General features: G+C 38.5%; 1 protein-coding gene across 1 annotated transcript in view; it reads left to right on the top strand.

The window, feature by feature from the left end:
- The window catches only part of LOC140729077 (receptor-type tyrosine-protein phosphatase delta-like), a 2395537-nt gene that overhangs the window by 531848 nt on the left and 1844346 nt on the right, over positions 1–19343 (top strand). The window contains exon 3 of the mRNA XM_073048383.1: positions 10136–10188. The gene's annotated coding sequence lies outside the window, so the exon portion shown is untranslated. The remainder of the gene's footprint in view (positions 1–10135; positions 10189–19343) is intronic.

The following is a 19343-nucleotide window of genomic DNA, read 5'->3' as shown; positions in this document are numbered from 1 at the left end:
TGTTTAAACTTAGCACATTCCTGCATAACCTCAAGCAAATAGTCTTTGAGAATCTTAATATTCCAGCCTATAAGGAATCATGGGATTTGTGAATTAAAAGTTTCTTATTTAATCCTGTGTCTTCATGTAAGGACAAACTAAACAGCTAGCCTTCGGGTTCTATAAACCTTTGTGTTTCAGCAGTCGAACGAAACCATTCGAAACAACCATTTTTAAGTGTGATTCTAAGACAGGCTGGGTAGCGAAGGGAAGGCTTGAAACTCTTGTTAAAAAACTCGGACATAACTTCTTTGAGCTTAGCACGTTCCTGCATAACCTCAGGTGAGTAATTTTCAACAATTCTAATCTTGCAACCATGATAATCAATCATGCCTCTTCAACAAAATTTGCATATTAACAGTTCCTTTGTTTTAAAATTCATCTGCAAACAAATTATCACCAATCTTGGCCTATCTCTGTTAGGAGGTCTAAACACGGGAGACCTGTGAACTCGATCAATCATAGGCAGAGATGCCAAAATTTCTGGAAATAATTCTTGCAGAAAGTTTGCAAAGAGTTCCATAGGATGGTTATCTTTGATTAATTCTTCGAAACCCAGAACCCGTAAGTTGTTCCTTCTGCTTCTATCTTCTATATTGATAATCTTCTGCCTTAACTTTTCACAAAGCTTTTGCAGTTCATCCACTTCCATTTCCAGAGATGACAAAATTGCTTCATTTTTTTTAATACATTTATCGTGTTCATTAAGAGTTTGCCGAGTAGAATCCAATTTGCCATCTATTTGTTTAAATTCAGAGCTGAATTGTTGAAACTTCTCAGAGGCTTCTCATGTATGACTTTGCAGCACATCCATAACAGAGTCCAAAGAAGCAGGGGGATCATCGTTCTTAATACCTCTGCCACCCCTTAATGGAGCCATAATGAAAAAATATCACACTTAAAAAGGAAGGTTCAAGACAGGTTGGAAATAGTAAGATAATTAGAGTTGGAGCAACTGGAGATTGTTGTTACTCTATCAGCCACCACCAGGAAATCTTGTTAGGGACATGCTTGGCACAACTTTGTGCGTGGAAGGGCCTGTGTTGTGCTGCAGGTTTCTATGTTTCTATAATAACTCTACACATGTTTAGTTCACTGAGCCGCTTAGATATATAATACATTTTGCAGTTAATCACATAAATTTGAGGGGAGTGTGGTAACTGGGGCCCAGGTTAACGGAAAGGAAGTATAAGAATAAGGGATGTGATGAGGGAAAATGGTGCACAGGAACCAGACCCCGAGTGAATGCGAAGGGAGGACAGGAATTGGAACCAGCAGTTACTAAAAGCAAATCTGGCAAATGTTACCTGCTGAGCCAGATACAAACCATCAGGATTCACAAAAAGGTAGTGAGCAGATCATTGCAGTTTGGCTGTAATACTTCTCAAAAGGGTTAAAACATTTCTATAAACCTACTTGTACCTTATACATGAAATGAAGTACATTGCAATATAGTAACATCAAGGACTTAAAATTCAGTCTCATGTGAAGCTATGAATTGAAGTGTTGCTTTGTGGGCATTATGGTCCTGTATTCTTCTGATGCATCTGAAGAAATATTATCAGTGCATGATATGCACACATAATCTTGCATATCATGCTCTACAGTGTTTTTCTCACTTTACACTTAAGGCTGTGAGGCTAAGAACAGTGTCATATTCAAGTTTGTTAATGATACCACTGTCATAGACCTAATCAAAGGTGGTGTTGAATGGTCATACAGGAGAGAGGTTGAAAATCTGGCTGAGTGATGCCATACCAACAACCTCTTACCCAATGTGAGCAAGACCAAGGAGCTGATTATTAACTTCAGGAGAAGAAAACTCGAGGTCTATGAACTATCCTCATCAGAGGATCAGAGGTGGAGAGAGTCAGCAACCTTAAATTTTATGGTGTTTTAATTTTGTTGGACCTGTCAACTACAAAGAAAGCATCTGTAGTGAAAGCTGCAGATTTTTATTTATTGAAGCCGAGTTTCTAATCTCAGTACCAACAAATTATTATCCCAGTGTGCTTGTAAGAAACTGTGCATCCCTACTTGGCTTTTAATTTTCTCTGACATCACAAGCTGAGTTTGCATTTCTGTCATTGTCACAGATCGCAAGCATACATTTTGACAATTCAGCATGGAATGTTACATCATTGCAAAAATAGTTTGGGGCAATTTGCTTGAAACTGGCAAAACTGTCATTTTAAATGTAAATTGGAGTCTGTGCAATTTAGGTTTCTGTAAACTATTAAGACTAAGAATCATTAATGTTTAGAAGGTACTGTCTATAAAATAGAGGCATAAATAGAGTGAGTTCATGCAATTCAATTTCTTAAGGAAAGAGAATCAAAAGCTTGAAGACATACAGTAGGTTTAGCATGAGAGTGCAAATATATGAAATAGACCTGAGTGGTAATTTCTTCACAGAGAGGGTGGTACCAATACACAATGAGCCTCCAGAGGAATTGGTTGAGGTAAGTGCATTAACAATGTAAAAAAAAAAAATCATTTGAACGGGTTTCGAGGAATGTGGGTCAAGTGCATGTAAATGGGACTATCTTTGACTGGCATTTTTGGGTACATTAGGAAACTACTTGCTATGTTTTTATGTTTTAAAATAATTTTTGACATCCAGTTTACAACTGTATAACTAGAGCAGCAGTTCAATGACCTCCAGCTCATATGTGAGAACGAGGAAGTGATAGATAGAAGCTACAGGGAGGTAGTCACACCTAAGTTTCAGGAGGCAGGTATGTGGATGATTGTCAGGAGAGGGAAAGGGAATAGGAAGCCATTGCAGATGACCCCTGTGGCTGTTGCTGTCAATAATTAGTATACTGCTTTGAATACTGATGTGGGCGGGGGGGGGGGGGGATTGACATCAGGGAAAAGCCACAGCAACCAGGTCTCCTGCACTGAGTTTGGCTCTGTGCCTCAGAGGGGAAGGGGAGAAGAGAAATGCAGTAATGATAGGGAATTCCATAGTTAGGGGAGCTGACAGGTGGTTCTGTGGATGTGAAAAAAAACCCAGGTAGTATTTTGCCTCCCAAGTGCCAGGGTCAGGGAATCTCAGACAGAGACCACAGCATTCTAAGGGGGGAGGGTGAACATCCAGAAGTCATGGTACATATTGGTATTAATTACAGAGGCAGGCAAAGGTAGGAGATCCTGCAGAGAGAATATAGAGAGTTAGGTAGAAAGCTGAAAAGCAGGACTTCCAGGGTGGTAATCTCTGGATTGCTGCCTCTGCAACCATGTCATTAAGAGTAAGAATCAAGTGATTTGTAGATGAAAGAGTGGTTGAGGAATTGGTATGAGGAGCAAGGATTCAGATTTCTGGATCATTGGGATATCTTCTGGGGAAGGTGTGAACAGTACAAAAAGGACAGGTTAAACCTGAACCCAAGAGGAACCAATGTCCCAGCGGTAGGCTTGCTTGAGTTGTTAGGGAGAATTTAAACTAATCTGGCTGGGGATGGAACAAGAACAATAGGGCTAAGGATGGGGCAGCTGGTATACAAGTGGTTTCTGAAGGATATAGATAGGATAAATGGAAACAGGCTTTTTCCACTGAGGTTGGATGAGACTAGAACTAGAGTTCATAGGTTAAGAGTAAAAGATGACATCTTTTTGAGTAACCTGAGAGGGAACTTCTTCACTGAGAGGGTGGCGCAAGGGCGGAATGCGCGGCCAGAAGCGGTGGATGCAGGTTTGATCGCAGCATTGAGGAGATCGTTTGATAAGTAGATGGATGGGAATGACATGGAGAGCTATGGAGGGCTTTGGTCCTGATGTGGCTCAATGGCACTAGGCAGAATAACAGTTTGGCACCTACCAGATGAGCTGAAGGACTGGCTTCTGTACTATATTGCCCTCTGACTCTGACTCGATGCTGCATGGTCTTATTTCCATTTAACCAATAATCCATCAATTCTTGTTTACCCTCTTGTCCCACATGCTACCCTTCTTTACTCATGTAGTTATTCAGAGCTTTGAATGAAATTTCACTGGTCTTTACTAGCTAAGATGAAGTATTAAAAACATATTTTTTGTAACAAAATAGACTCATAACATAAGAACCCATGGTATTTTAAGAAAGAAAGCAGAGAAAAACAGAAATATGCTGAATTTTAAGAGGAAATTGAAAGAATATGGAACATGAAAGTTGTATACATTCTCTCAATAGTAATATCTACAACTGGTATCATTTCAAAGGCACTTCACAATAGCATTAAACAATTAGGGCTACACAGCCATAATACTAAACACCACTAGAATAGTCCGAAAATTCCTAGTAGTTGACAAACGAGTGTTCTTGGCTCTGCGCATACCTTACGTTTTACCAGTTTGAGCTGAGAAAAAATAAATAGTAATAATAGTAACTTATTTATAGAGCACTTTTCATACAGACGTTGTTCTTCAAAGTGCTTTTACAATGGAATAAATGTGCAAACAGGAAAATAAAATAAAAAATAAAAATAACAATAAAAATAAACATGAAAATAAAAGACAAAAAGATATTAGCTAAAATCAAGGTTAAGTAGGTTTTAGGGTGATATTTAAAAGTGTCAGCTGAGTCTGTATCCCTTATAGTTTGAGGTCTTGAATTACATGGTTTAGGAATGTAGTTCAAAAAAGCCGACTTGCCGATTACCTTTTGAGGGAGATTGCTTAAATTTAAGAGACTGGCAGAGAAAATGTGATCTCAAGCAAGATATTAAAATGAAAATGATAGAAGATTGACTGAATGGCAGGAGGCAAAGAGTGGGAATAATGGGAGCTTTTTCTTGTTGGCTGCAGAAACTAGTGGTATTCCACAGGAGTTGGTGTTGGAACTGCATCTTTTCATGTTATATGTGAACGATTGGATGATGGAATTGATGGCTTTACAGCCAAGTTTGCAAACGATGCAAAGATATGTGTAGGAGCAGCTAGTCTGCAGAACCTACAGATTGAGAAAATGGGCAAAGAAGTAGCAGATGGAATATAGTGTAGGGAAGTGTATGGTCAGGGAGGTTATGTCTAATTTATCTTAATTTAAGTTTGTGAGATTTCTAATGTACAGCAGTAAAAATCTAATTTTCCTGGCACTTGTACCCTGGGTATACATGCCCATGATAATAAATATGAGCTTAAATGTCGATATTGCTGAGGAGCTTTGGGTGGTCCAGCTTGTAAAAGAGCAAACATTCAGCTTTGCAGGGTTATGAGAATGTAGCAACACTGCTGTGAAGTTCAGTGCTTTAACTGAGCACTGATTAATATCACAATTCCCTTACTCTGCATGACTTCAGTGGACGATGACTGAGTATTGGTTAATGTGGATACATGCCCACACTGACTGCTATGAACTCAGCATGACTCGTACATTTTGGAACCCAGTCAGTACACTGAAAGTGTATGTTGCACGACAGAATGTTATGTCAAATGTATCATTTACAATAACTTAAACCATATTATTCAATGATATTTGGTTGATATGTTGATTTAAATTGTTTTGCATCAAACATGTCTTCACCTTTATCCAGGAATACTGCAAGATATTTTTTCTGAAGTCCACTGGACATTTAAAGGAAGCTAAGATTCATGTAACTTAATTAATTTTTTTTAACATTCATGGTGTGCATAGTGTTAAAAGATACCTTATTTTCTCTCTATTATAATTACGTTTGTACTTCAAAATTGTGTGACCTTTGAATTGCAACAAAACTGACTAATGAAATGGGAAATTAGAAAAGCTACTTATCAGGTGTCACTGCAGATATGTGTGCAATATTATATTTTTGGAAATATCACACCTGAAATATTGACATGAAAGTATAAATTTTTATTTTACATTCTAAATGTGTGCAAGTATCATTGTTATAATAAAGGACAGATGAGAATTAAACCTCTGAAAACACAATTTAGGCTGTTACAAACTCAGTTATTATTCTCTGTTCACTTTTCAAGTTGATTCAAGCATGAATGAGAACTAATGAAGCAATCAGTAAAAGTTGTATTCCTCACTTAGTAATGCAGAACTGAAAATACAGTCAGATTTTGGATCATAAGACTATAGACATAGGAGCAGGATTAGGCCATTTGGCCCCTTGAGTCTGCTCTGCCATTCCATCTTGGCTGGTGGATTATCCCTCTTAACACCATTCACCTTCCTTCTTCTGGTACCTTTGATGCCCTGACTAATCAAGATCACATCAACTTCTGCTTTACATATACTCAATCACTTGGCCTCCACAGCCATCTATGGCATTGATTCACTATCCTCTGGTTAAAGAAATTAACTCTCTGTCTTCTGGTCCTAGACTCACCTACTATAAGACACATCCTCTCCACATTCACCCTATCTAGGCCTTTCAATATTCAATATGTTTCTGTTATTTTTAGCATGTTGCACCAGACAGTCAGCCATTCTTGTCTGGTGCGTGGTGTCAGGATTGGTCTCCTTTCGGATTAACCAGGTCACGATATGAATGTTCCTGACTCGACCCTTTTTTTTAACGAGGCCGAGTGGCTAGCTCGACGCTCCACACTGCATGGATGGAAAGCGTGCTCGGGGATGGCTGGGCTTGGATTCAAACTCGGGAGGATTCACTCCGGAGTCCGGCGCTGATACCATTGCATCACCAGCTGGCCTAATAGGTTTCAGTGAGATCCCCCCTCATTCTTATAAACTCCTGTGAATACAGGCCTAGGACCAACAAACACTCTACATACGTTAATCCTTTCATTCCCATGACCATTCTTGTGAATGTTCTCCAATGCCAGCACACCTTTTCTTAGATTAGGGAAGAAAACTGCTCAAAATGCTCCATGTACAGTTAGACTAATGCCTTATAAAGCCTCAGCATTACATCTTTGCTCTTATATTCTAATCTTCTTGAAATGAACGCTAATAATATATTTGCCTTCTGTACCACTAACTGAGCCTTCAAACTTACCTTTAGGGAATCCTGCAAAAAGGACTCCCAAGTCCCCTTGCAACTCTGATTTTTGAATTTGCTCTCCATTTAGAAAGTAGTCCACGCCTTTATTCCTTCTACCAAAAGTGTATGTCCAGCACTTCCCTGCACTGTTTTCTATCTGCCACTTCTTTGCCAATTCTCCCAATCTGTCTAAGTCCTTGTGAAGACTCCCTGCTTTCACAACACTTCCACTCCTCCATCTAACTTTGCAGCACCCACAAGCCTGGCCACAAAGCGATCAGTAACATCATCCGAATTATTGGCACATAACGTGAAAAGAAGCTGTCCCAGCACCATAACATTGCGGAACACCACTAGTCACCAGCAGCCAACAAGAAAAGGGCCATTTATTCCTAGTCTTTGCCTCCTGCCAATCAGTCAATCTTGTACTCATGCTAGTATTTTTCCTCTAATGCCACGGGCTGTTAGCTTGTTAAGCAGCCTCCTGTGTGACATGTTGTGAAAGGCCTTCCAAAAATCTGAGTAAACAACATCCACTGTCTTCCCTTTGTTTATCCTACCTGTTATTTCCTCAAAGAATTTCAACAGACATATCAGGCAAGATTTCCCCTGAAGGAAACCATGCTGATTTTATCATATGTCTCCAAGAATCCCAAAACCTCATCTTTAATCTTTCCATTCACTGAGGTCTGACTTACTGGCTGATAACTTTCTTCTGCTGTAAATGCTGCTTTTGAACACTTTCAAGTAGCAGTATTTGGTTTTATCCTCATAGGTAGTTGTGCAAAGGTTTAATGTTGAATTCAATCTACTTTGATTGAACTGTATCTTCAAAATTGAACTCTGACTTAAAGATCTTCTTTCCTGAAATTCTGATATGAAAAATAATTGGAAAGAAGTGAATGATTCCAATAAAAGGCCATCTGCCACAGAAAAATCTGGGAAGAAATATTACAACCTGAAGTAGATCAATATCCCATGATCATGTGGTTTTTGGATTCAACTGAGCCATAATTACAGATGAATCCCTGATTATCACCTTCAACCTATAAGATGTAGAGGAAAAATGGACTGACGCTTCAGAGAACATGTTTGCCCTTTAACAACAAGTAAAGAGCCATCTGTAGGAAATAAGATATGAATATACTGTGTCATGTTGTCAGTGTGTGAGTTGGTCAGAATCAATCAGAGCTGTTTGAAGCTGCAAAGTCACAGGATGAGGTGAGTTATAGTGAACACAAAGTTATCTTTGGTATCTTTGGTGTTGCTGCTTATTAAGGCAAATTAAAGAGTTAAATCTATCAACAAATGTGTTTTCAGAATAATTTATTATTATCCATTTACTTTTCAAGTTGACTCAAGCACTAAAGCAAATGAAACAACAAAATAAGTTGTATAATATACCTATAGTCGAGCAAAAAGGAAGAAATGGGCAGTTGTGCCCGATATACAGTAAATGCTGCTTCTGCACTTACAGTTTGCAGTATTGATTTTATCCCCAAAAGGTGATTGTGCAGCATTTTAATGCTGAGTTCAATCTACTTTGCCTCAATTCTGAATTAAAGAACTTCTTTCATGAAATGCTAATAAAAAAGTCAATTGGAAACAAATGAAAAGCTACCCTCCCCCACCCCAAAGAAGGTGATCGCTATAGATAAAACTGAAGTAAAATATTCCAACATGAAGTCAACCCAATATCCCATTATTAGGAGATTTCAAATTAGGGGATATGATGTCTTTGTAGAATAGACAATTTATTCCTCTACTAATAATGTATACCAGATTGACATATCAAAGGCAGCAATGATATTTTGTGTCCCAAAGTGTGTGTTTTCATCTTTTGCCTGTAACATTAAGGATTTTTATTATTGATATTCAGATAATCAGATGGCTGACATGAGTAAAGCTGCAGTGTGGGGAGTTGCCTGATTTCCAGCATTCATTTTTTTGCTACGGGGTGATGGGATGGAGCCCAATAAGGGTCTATGAATGAAAGGTGTGTGTTACTGTTGGTATAATCAGCTCCTTGTGCAGGTTTAAGGTGGAAATAGAAGAGATTGCTCAGGGCATTCACTGTGCCAGAATGATTAAGGAGCAAGTGATAAGGAAGCTGAGAATAACATGGGTGCGCAGGAAAATTTGGTACTATATGTGGTGAAGAAGAAGAAGAAATGCTAAAGGAAAAGAGGAAAGTAAATGGGCTAATAGGTTGAGGAAACTAGTGCTTTTCTTTTGGAGCAAAAGAGGATGAGAGGTAACCTGATAGAGTTGTACAAGATGATAAGAGGCATAGATAGAGTGGACAGTCAGAGACATTTTCCCAGGGTGGAAATGGCTAATAAAAGGGGAACATAACTTTAAGGTGTTTGGAGGAAAATATAGGGGGGAGGGGGGGTGTCAGAGGTAGTGTTTTTTTACACAGAGTATGTTAGATGTGTGGAACACTACCAGGGTGGTGGTAGAGGCAGATACATTCTACAACAATCTGTCATATATTTCATTATGCTTCTGACTGTAAATTGTTTGCATTGTATTCTGACATTCCAATGCTACCTATGTATCTGTTAGATCCTATGTTGCAGAATTAGTATTAATTATTATTATTAATAATAATTAATAATAATTAATATAATTATTAGAATTAGTATTATTAATGCTTTTTGAGATAGTGATTTAGATGCATATCATATTTTTTTAATGAGTTAAGTATTGTATGTAATTAGTTTTGCTACAACAAGTGTATGGGACATTGGAAAAAAAAGTTGAATTTCCCCATGGGGATGAATAAAGTATCTATCTATCTATCTATCTAATGGAACACCTTATGGACTGTTGACAACTCATGCTAAACCTTAGCTACTACTTTTTCCACATGAAACCAGTTGAACGCCACTGATGTAACCGTGTTTTTCAGCAATTTCTTCCGCAGTGCTAGTAATAAGACATTTCTCCAAATGTAGAATTTTGCAACTTTGAAATGATGCTAAATGGAATAGACCCTACTTTGCAAATTTGATCCTTTTAATAGTTGTTGAAAGGTAACACCAGATAGTTTCAGACAACTTTTAGCATTAAGTGGGATTAGAAATCACTAATTATGGACATCATTAATTAACTGAGTATATGTCTTGTTATATGAACCGATATAAGTTAACGATATTTGTAATGTTTGTATCTTTCAGCAAAACCCTGGAGAGGGATCTTTTGTGACTTCTATCAATTTCCTCTCTCATTGGTAAGATGGTATTATTATTATTATTATTATTATTATTATTATTATTATTACTACTACTACTACATAGTTATCCTAAAATACCTTTTCCAACTCATTTGAAGTGAGATGGATGCATTGCTTGGCCCACCACATGGAGGTTACTTCATTGCATTGTTTTCAAGAAGGGAGGAATACATTTTATGTCAACTTGGAACAATAATTATTCATAGTTTGATAGATGGCTGTAATCAGTTATTATAATTATCATAAACTACAGCTCTTAAAGTCTGTGCACATTGGTGAAGTAATGTGCAACAGACCCAGTATTAAATATTATGTTTAATTCAGAAAACATGTCTGTCATAAAAGTGCACACTGAGCTGAGTTTTATTATCAGATTGAGGTGTGCATTTATGTATAAAATCATTGCATTTGATAAATTATAAACAGTTTTGTGAAAAAAGTTAAATTGTTATAAATTGCATTACTTGAAGCAATACAAAATTGTATTATTGTATACATTTTAAGATTGTGATGCATAAACAGTACAAATGGCTTTTCAGTCTGCTCATTTCCATACAACAGTCCAGAATTTTTTGGACCAAATCAATTTGCGATATGCCTGTGAGTTGCATTTATTCTTTCATATTCAGTTGGAACTTGGAGCTGAAAGTGTGAATTATAGTGCCGTGGTGGGATCAGACGATCTGGATTCATGCTGACCAACAGAACTGATCAGCCCTCTGCTTATTAGCTGAGATTTGGTGATGGAGGAATAAAATCATAAAGTAAAAGAACAGTTCTGAGGCAGGGTTTGATCCTAAACAAGTAACAGTTCATCTCACACCCCCTGGCCCCCATGAATGGTTCTCAGGCTGCTGAGTTCTTTCAGCAGATCACTTCTTGCTCCAAATTCAGGTATCTGCAGGATCCTGTGTTTCCAATGCAATTGTTGGAATGAGTGAGATAATTATGTTTCCTACCTGCGGAAGTGAACCCTCCTGAGTTTTGATTGTCCTGTTTTAGAGCCTGTGAACATGCATGACCAAACAAAACTGTTACCATTAAAAGAGATCATTCTGTTATGCCACAACAGGACTAGCTCTCTGCAGCAACCTTGATCACTTAACACGGTAATGAAGGGAAGTTTGATGGTGACCTCCAGCCTGAATTTTAAAAGGTGGCAGCCGAGTCCTCCATATCTTTGTCTCTCTGCACAACACAGAACAATTATACCCCTTGTCATCAAACCACTTCTGAAACAACCACTATTGTTAGGTCACTTTGACATTACAGACATTTTTTAATGTTCCTGCCAGACTTTTGGAAATTGGTTTATTAATATCACATTATTGTTGAGGTATAGTGACAGAAAATAGACAACTTTATGCCATAAGTAGATGGAGGAACTACAAGGGAGGAACAAAAACAGAATGTTAATATAATGGCATCATTACAGGGAAAGTTCAGTGCAAGTAGACAATAAGGTACAAAGGCCCATGATAAGGTAAATTGTTAGGTCAAGATTTCATAATTAACACAAGCAATCATCTAGTTTAAGTGGGAAAGCAGTTCTCCTTGATTCTGGTTGTCTGTGTTTTCCAGCTTTTGTAATCCTTGCATCCTTTTACAATTTTAATCTCAGCAAGTCTTTGATTTTGGTGGCCCATCTTGTCCTCCATCTTCCTTTTTCTTCCATCCACGTTACCCTGCTGGTTGGAGATAGAATATGTATTGGAGCTTCTGGCTGTGTGTCCAAACCTTTGCAGGACATAGGCAGAGTAACATTGGAAACTGAAAAATTACAGAAAGAATCTTTCTTGAGGAAGTCACCAGAGAAATTTAGACCAAAGGATCTTGCTATATATTGACAACTTTGTGTACAGCCAGATATGAATAGCAAACATAGAAATCACCAGGATGGTGCTAGGAGATAACACAAATATTAAAGGAATGGCTGAAGAGTATCAAGGAAGGGATCAGAGACCATAAGTACATTAGCAGAAAATAGTTGGTAATGAGGCGATCTCAGTGGAGGAATTGTTAAAGTGGAAGTATTCTAAAGGCAAGATTACACAACGTGGCTAACAAGGGGAGTCAAAGCCTACATAAAAGCTAAAGAGAAGGCAATTAATAGAGCAAAAATTACTGAGAAGTTAGAGGATTGGAAAGCTTTTAAATACCAACAGAAGACAACTAAAAAGTCATTAAAAAGATAACGATGGAATACAAAAGTAGGCTAGTCAATAATATTAAAGAGGATGCCATACATTTCTTCAGATTATAAAGTGGATATCCAACAGTTGGATCACGATGCTGGAGAGATAGTAATGGGGGACAAGGACAAGGACAAACTGAATAAATACTTTTCATCAGTCTTCACTGTGGAAAACACTTACAATATAGTGGAATTTCCAGATGTCAGGAGAGATGAAGTGTGTGAAGTTACCATTACTAGGGCGAAGGTTCCTGAGAAACTGAAAGGTCTGAAGGTAGATAAGTTAGCTGGCCCAGATGGTGCACACCCCAGGGTTCTGAAAGAAGTGGCTGAAGAGATCGTGGAGGCATTAGTAATGATCTTTCAAGAATCACTAGATTCTCAAATGGATCAGGAAGACTAGAAAATTGCAAATGTCACTCCACTCTTCAAGAAGAGAGAGAGGCAAAAGAAAGGAAACTATGTGGTAATTAATCTGACCTCCGTGGTTGTGAAGATGTAAGAGTCAATTGTTAAGGATGTGGTTTCAGGGTACTTAGAGGCATGTGATAAAATGGGCAGCAGTCAGCATGGTTTCCTCAAAAGAAAAACTTGCCTAATAAATCAGATGGAATTCTTTGAAGAAATAACAAGCAAGATAGACAAAGGACAATTGGTTGATGTTGTGTACTTGGATTTTCAGAAGGCCTTTGACAAGATGCCACACATGTGGCTGCTTAACAAGCTCTGAGCTCATGGAAAGATTCTAGCAAGGGTAAAGCAGTGGCTGATTAGAATGAGGCAAAGCGTGGGAATAGAGGGAGCCTTTTCAGGATGGCTGCCGTTGACTAGTGGTGTTCCACAGTGTTTGCATTAAAACTGATTGTTTTTACGTTATATGGTTGATGAAATTGATGGCTTTGTTGCAGAGTTTGCAGATGATACGAAGCTTGGTGGAGGGGCAGATAGTTGTGAGGAAATAGAGAGGCCACAAAAGGACTCAGACAGATTAGGAGAATGGGCAAAGAAATGGCAGATGGAATACAGTGTCGGTAGTGTATGATCATGCACTTTGGTAGGAGCAATGAAAGGGCTGACTATTTTCTAAATGGAGGGAAGACACTAAAATCTGAGGCGCAAAGTGATTTGGGAGTCCTTGTGCAGGTTGAGTCTGTGATGAGGAAAACAAAAGCGATGTTAGCCTTTATTTCAGGAGGACTAGAATATAAAAGCAAGGATGTAATGTTGAAGCTTTATAAAGTAGGAGTGAACCTAACTTGTAGTAATGTGAGCAGTTTTGGGCCCCTTAGAAAGGATATGCTGAAACTAGAGAGGATTCAAAGGACATTCACAAAAATGATTCCAGGATTAAATGGCTTGTGATATGAAGAGCTTTTGATGGCTCTGGGCCTGTATTCACAGGAATTCAGAAGAACGAGAGGTGACCTCATTGAAACCTATCGAATGGTGAAAGACCTTGATAGAGTGGATGTGAAGAGGATGTTTCCTATGGCAGGAGGATCTATGACCAGAGGACACAGCCTCAAATTAGAGGGGCGTCCCTTTAGAACAAAAATGAGGAGGAATTTCTGTGAATCTGTGGATTTTGTTGCCACAGATAGCAGTGGAGGCCAAGTCTTGAAATATATATTAAGATTGATAACTTCTTGATTGGTCAGGACATGAAGGGATATGGGGGAATGCAGGAGATTGGTGCTGAGAGGAAAAAGAGATCAGCCATGATGAAATTGCAGAATGCTCGATGGGCTAAATGGCCTAATTCTGCTCCTCTATCTTATGGGCTTATGGTCTAATGCAGAAGCCCACATTGCAAATAGTGAAATATGCCTGGGGCATAGAGTCATCCTTTAATACCAACTCTTCTGGTTTAAATCAGTGTTTGAGGTCAGCAGTGTCTAAGTGCAGTAGAGCATTGTGCAGAAAGCAGGTGAATGGAGCACCTTGTGCTGAGTGAGGTGCTAATACATGATAGTAGCATCTGTGTTCATACCATCATATGCACGGAGTTCCCTGAATAAGTATCCAGAGCTACACCGCAGATAACAAACTACCTACTTGTGCATTTGAAAATATCCACCGGCATTACATGGGGAAACTTAGGGCAAAATTAAATTCTTAGCTGTCATCTTTCCATTGACATATTGGTGAACTTGAGCACAGAATTTTTTTCCCTCTTTATCACATGTGAAATCACTGGACTTAATCAAGTAATTAACTTTGAGCACATCAATTTTTCTTCTTTTCGACGTTCCATTTGCTGCCTCGAAGATTTTTACTAAAGTCACCAGGTGAATACTAACAATGTTTTTTGGCATATTAGTCAGTAAAATACCCTACTGTAATACTAAGACAATGTTCTACACTTGAATGGCAAAAGCAGCACATAACGAAACAATAAAAACCAGCAACTTCCACGTGTATGTATTTAATCAAACTTCCCCCAGCCTTGTATCTTCTGAAATGTAGCCCTCATTCAAAGACTGACTAAAATAAACCAACTCATTTAAGTTCACTGTTCTACCTGGGCCAATTATAACCCTGGCAGCATCAAACCAAGGAATTGCTTCCAAAGCTGTTTTATAAGGTAGATAAAATAGTAAGCGAAAAACAACACTATGCAGAGATTTGGTTTAATTTTAGTCCCAAGAGATTACATTACAATATCTGTCATTATGGAGTTTCCATAAAACACTTCATGGCTACTCCAGACAGCTTTGTTATGAAAGGTAATTTACATAGAAATAGCTCAATTTGCAGCGAATGATTAAACTATTGATTCACGCAGTGTTTTGTCAAAGTTATTTTTCAAATGTACATCTAATATGGTTACAGTAATCAGAATTCACTCAGAGCTTGCAACAGGAAAGCTCAGCGAGGGGTGTTTATTGTGAGGTCAGCACTGAGAGAACAGCTCAAAGGTTCTTCAAATCAAATGAGAAAATTTGCTGGAAGCATAGAAGTTCAATCTCAAGTTATTGCTTCCGGTACATTTTATGAGATCATTAAGCTTTTACAGTACAAATGATTCTAAAAGAGATAACAATGTTATCAAAGAGAGGGCATATAATACTCTTTCTTGTATCAGAAAACAAAAAGTAGTTTTTCAAAGTGCAAGAGCTTTTAGCTTTGGGTTACAACACAGTAAATGGAGTATCATTGTGTTCTTTCATTAATCTTCAGTTTTCTGCTCTGTGTATCAGCTTTGTATATTTATTGATACATAATTTGCCTGCAGGGCCTCTGTGATAAAATGGAAAGGTTGAGGTCTTCTACAAAATAAATGAACTGGTATTCTGCTTGTTACATTTGTTAATACATTGATTAAAAGATTATTAAAGCAGCCTAAAATAAGCATTTTTAGGAAGTCATGTTAACAATTGTTGCATTTGGAGCTGGTGAACAAAAAGGATTCAACAAATTGCAGTGATATCTTGTCAAAGGAAGTCAATATGAATAGTTGATGTAATCTTCAGTGCAACTTCAGAATGCTGATGTAGGAAATGTGCCTGTTCTGATTAGATATGCTGATGGATTTGCCAACCAGAGACAGCTCTGCTCAGATAAAATGTACTGAAGGGAAGAGCAAGTATAATTTATCTTTGTTCACATTTTATATTAGAATTAGTGATCATATGACATAAATTACATCAAATTTTCTTTGGCATTTATTATTGAGTTTAAGAATACTTTTTTCCTAAATACAGGAATAAAATTTCATGTGATAATCTGTGAAAACTCTGATAATCAGAGGTAAAATATTTGTATTGATATATTACATTTTTATATGTATTCTGAGACCTGGTAGAAGTTTATAGCCATTTCAGAGACTTGGATGACTCAGGGACAAGAATGGCTGCTGAGTATACTGGGTTTTAGATGATTCAGAAAGGACAGGGAGGGAGGCAAAAGAGGTGGCATTGCTAATCACGGATAATATCACGGCTGCAGAAAAGGAGGAAGTCATGGAGGAATTGTCCACTGAATTATTGTAGGTGGAAGTCAGAAGCAAGAAGGGTGCAATAATTCTACTGGGTGTTTTTATAGAACTCCCCCAATAGTAACAGAGGCATCGAGGAGCAGATAGGGAGGCAGATTCTGGGAAAATGCAATAATAATATGGTTGTTGTGATGGGCGATTTTAACTTTCCTAATTTTGACTGCCATCTTCTTAGAGCAAATGATTTAGATGGGGTGGAGTTTGTTAGGTGTGTTTGGGAAGGTTTTCTGACACAATATGTAGATAAGCCAACCAGAGGAGAGGCTGTACTTGATCTGGTATTGAGAAGTGAGCCTTGTCAGATGTCAGATCGCTTGTTGGGAGAGCATTTTGGAGAGAATGATCTCCTTTACCACAGTGCGAGAGAGGGATCGGGGCAAACAATTTGGGAGAACATTTAATTGGGGTAGGGGGAAATAGGATGCAATTATGCAGGAACTTCAGAATCAGGTTTGTTATCACTGGCATGTGATGTAAAATTTGTTAACTGAGCAGCAGCAGTTCAATGCAATACATAATATAGAAGGGAGAGAAAAAAAATAATAATAAATAAAATAAGACATAATAATAAATAAACAAGTAAATCAATGATATATCTTGAATAGATTTTTTTTAAATATGCAAGAACAGAAATACTGTATATTAAAAAAAAGTGAGGTAGCGTCCAAAGTTTCAATGTCCATTTAGGAATCGGATGGCAGAGGGGAAGAAGCTGTTCTTGAATCCCTGAGTGTGTGCCTTCGGGCTTCTGTACCTCCTCCCTGATGGTAACAGTGATAAAAGGGCATGCCCTGGGTGCTGGAGATCCTTAATAATGGATGATGCTTTTCTGAGACACCACTCCCTAAAGATGTCCTGGGTACTTTGTAGGCTAGTGCCCAAGATGGAGCTGGCTAGATTTACAACCTTCTGCAGCTTGTTTTGGTCCTGTGCAGTAGCACCTCCATATCAGACGGTGATGCAGCCTGTCAGAAGCTCTCCACAGTACAACTATAGAAGTTTTTGAGTGTATTTGTTGACATGCTAAATCTCTTCAAACTTCTAATAAAGTATAGCCACTATCTTGCTTTCTCTATGACTACATCAATATGTTGGGACCAGGTTAGATCCTCAGAAATCTTGACACCCAGGAACTTGAAGCTGCTCACTCTCTCCACTTCTGATCCCTCTATGAGGATTGGTGTGTGTTCCTTCATCTCACCCTTCCTGAAGTCCACAATCAGCTGTTTCGTCTTACTGACATTGAGTGCCAGGATGTTGCTACAACACCATTCCACTAGTTAGCATATCTCGCTCCTGTACGCCCTCTCATCACCACCTGAAATTCTACCAACAATGGTTGTATCATCAGCAAATTTGCAGATGGTATTTGAGCTATGCCTAGCCACACAGACATGTGTATACAGAGAGTAGAGCAGTACGCTAAGCACACACCCCTGAGGTCCACCAGTGTTAATCGTCAGCAAGTATATGAAGAGCAAGAAGATGAGTCATGTGAGGACAGGACCAACAAGCAGTGAGAGTGGAAATGTGAATGGAGCCGGAGGAGGTAGCAGAGTTACTTAATAAATACTTAGCTTCAGTATTCACTACGGGAAAGGACCTTAGCAATTGTGGGAATGACTTACAGTAGAGTGAAACACTTGAGTGAATAAACATTAAGAAAGAGGATGTGCTGGAGCTTTTGAAAGGTATTTAGTTAGATAAAACACTGGGACCAGATGAGGTATACCTAAGGCTACTGTGGGAAGCGAGGGAGGCGATTACCAAGCCTCTGGTGATGATCTTTGCATCTTCAATAGGGTTGGGAGAAGTACTAGAGAATTGGCAGGTTGCAAACCTTGTTTCCTTGTTCAAGAAAGGGAGTGAAGATAACCCAGGAAATTATTTACCAGTGAGTCTTACTTCAGTGGTGAGCAAGTTTTTGGAGAAGATCCTGAGAGGCAGGATTTATGAACATTTGGAGAGATATGATTAGGAATAGTCAGCATGGCTTTGTCAAGAGCAGGTCATGCCTTAAGAACATGATTTAATTATTTGAGGATGTAACAAAACACATTAATGAAGGTAGAACAGTGGATGTAGTGTATAGATTTCAGTAAGGCATTTGATAAGATTCCTCATGCAAGGCTCACTTAGAAAGTAATGAGGAATGGGATCCAAGGAGACCTTACTTTGTGGATACAGAATTGGCTTACCCACAGAAAGCCAAGGGTGGTTGTGGATTCTATATATTCTCTATGGAGGATGGTGACCAGTGGTGTTCTGCAGGGATCTGTTCTAGGACCCATCCTCTTTGTGATATTTATAAATGACCTGGATGAGTAAGTAGAAGGGTGGGTAAGTAAGCTTGTTGATGACACAAAAGTTGGTCTGTTGGCCTTCATCAACCATGGGATTGACTTCAAGAGCCATGACGTAATGTTACAGATATGTAAGAACTTAGTTAGACCCCACTTGGAGGACTGTGTTCAATTCTGGTCACCTCATTACAGGAATGATATAGATACTCTAGAGTCAGTGCAGAGGAGATTTACCAGGATGTTGCATGGATTGGAGAGTATGCCTTATGAGAATATGTTGAGTGAACTTGGCCTTTTCTCCTTGCAACGACGGAGGATGAGAGGTGACCTGATAGAGGTGTATAAGACAATGAGATGCATTGATTGTGTGGATAGCCAGAGGCTTTTTCCCAGGGCTGAATGGCTAACATGAGGGAACATAGTTTTAAGGTGCTTGGAAGTAAGTTCAAGGGAGATATCGGAAGTAAATTTTTCATGCAGAGTGTGTTGGGTGCATGGAATGCACTGCCAGCAAAGGTGGTAGAGGTGGATACAATAAGGTCTTTTAAAATTACTCTTGGATAGGTACATAGAGCTTAGTAAAATAGAGGGCTATGTGGTAGGAAAATTCTAGGCAGCTTCGAGAGTAGGTTACATGGTTGGCACAGCATTGTGGGCC

The sequence above is a fragment of the Hemitrygon akajei genome, chromosome 6 (assembly GCF_048418815.1).
Source record: "Hemitrygon akajei chromosome 6, sHemAka1.3, whole genome shotgun sequence".
Classification (NCBI taxonomy): domain Eukaryota; kingdom Metazoa; phylum Chordata; class Chondrichthyes; order Myliobatiformes; family Dasyatidae; genus Hemitrygon; species Hemitrygon akajei.
The sequence above is the reverse complement of the archived record's forward strand: the minus strand, read 5'-3'. Positions and strand labels throughout refer to the sequence as shown.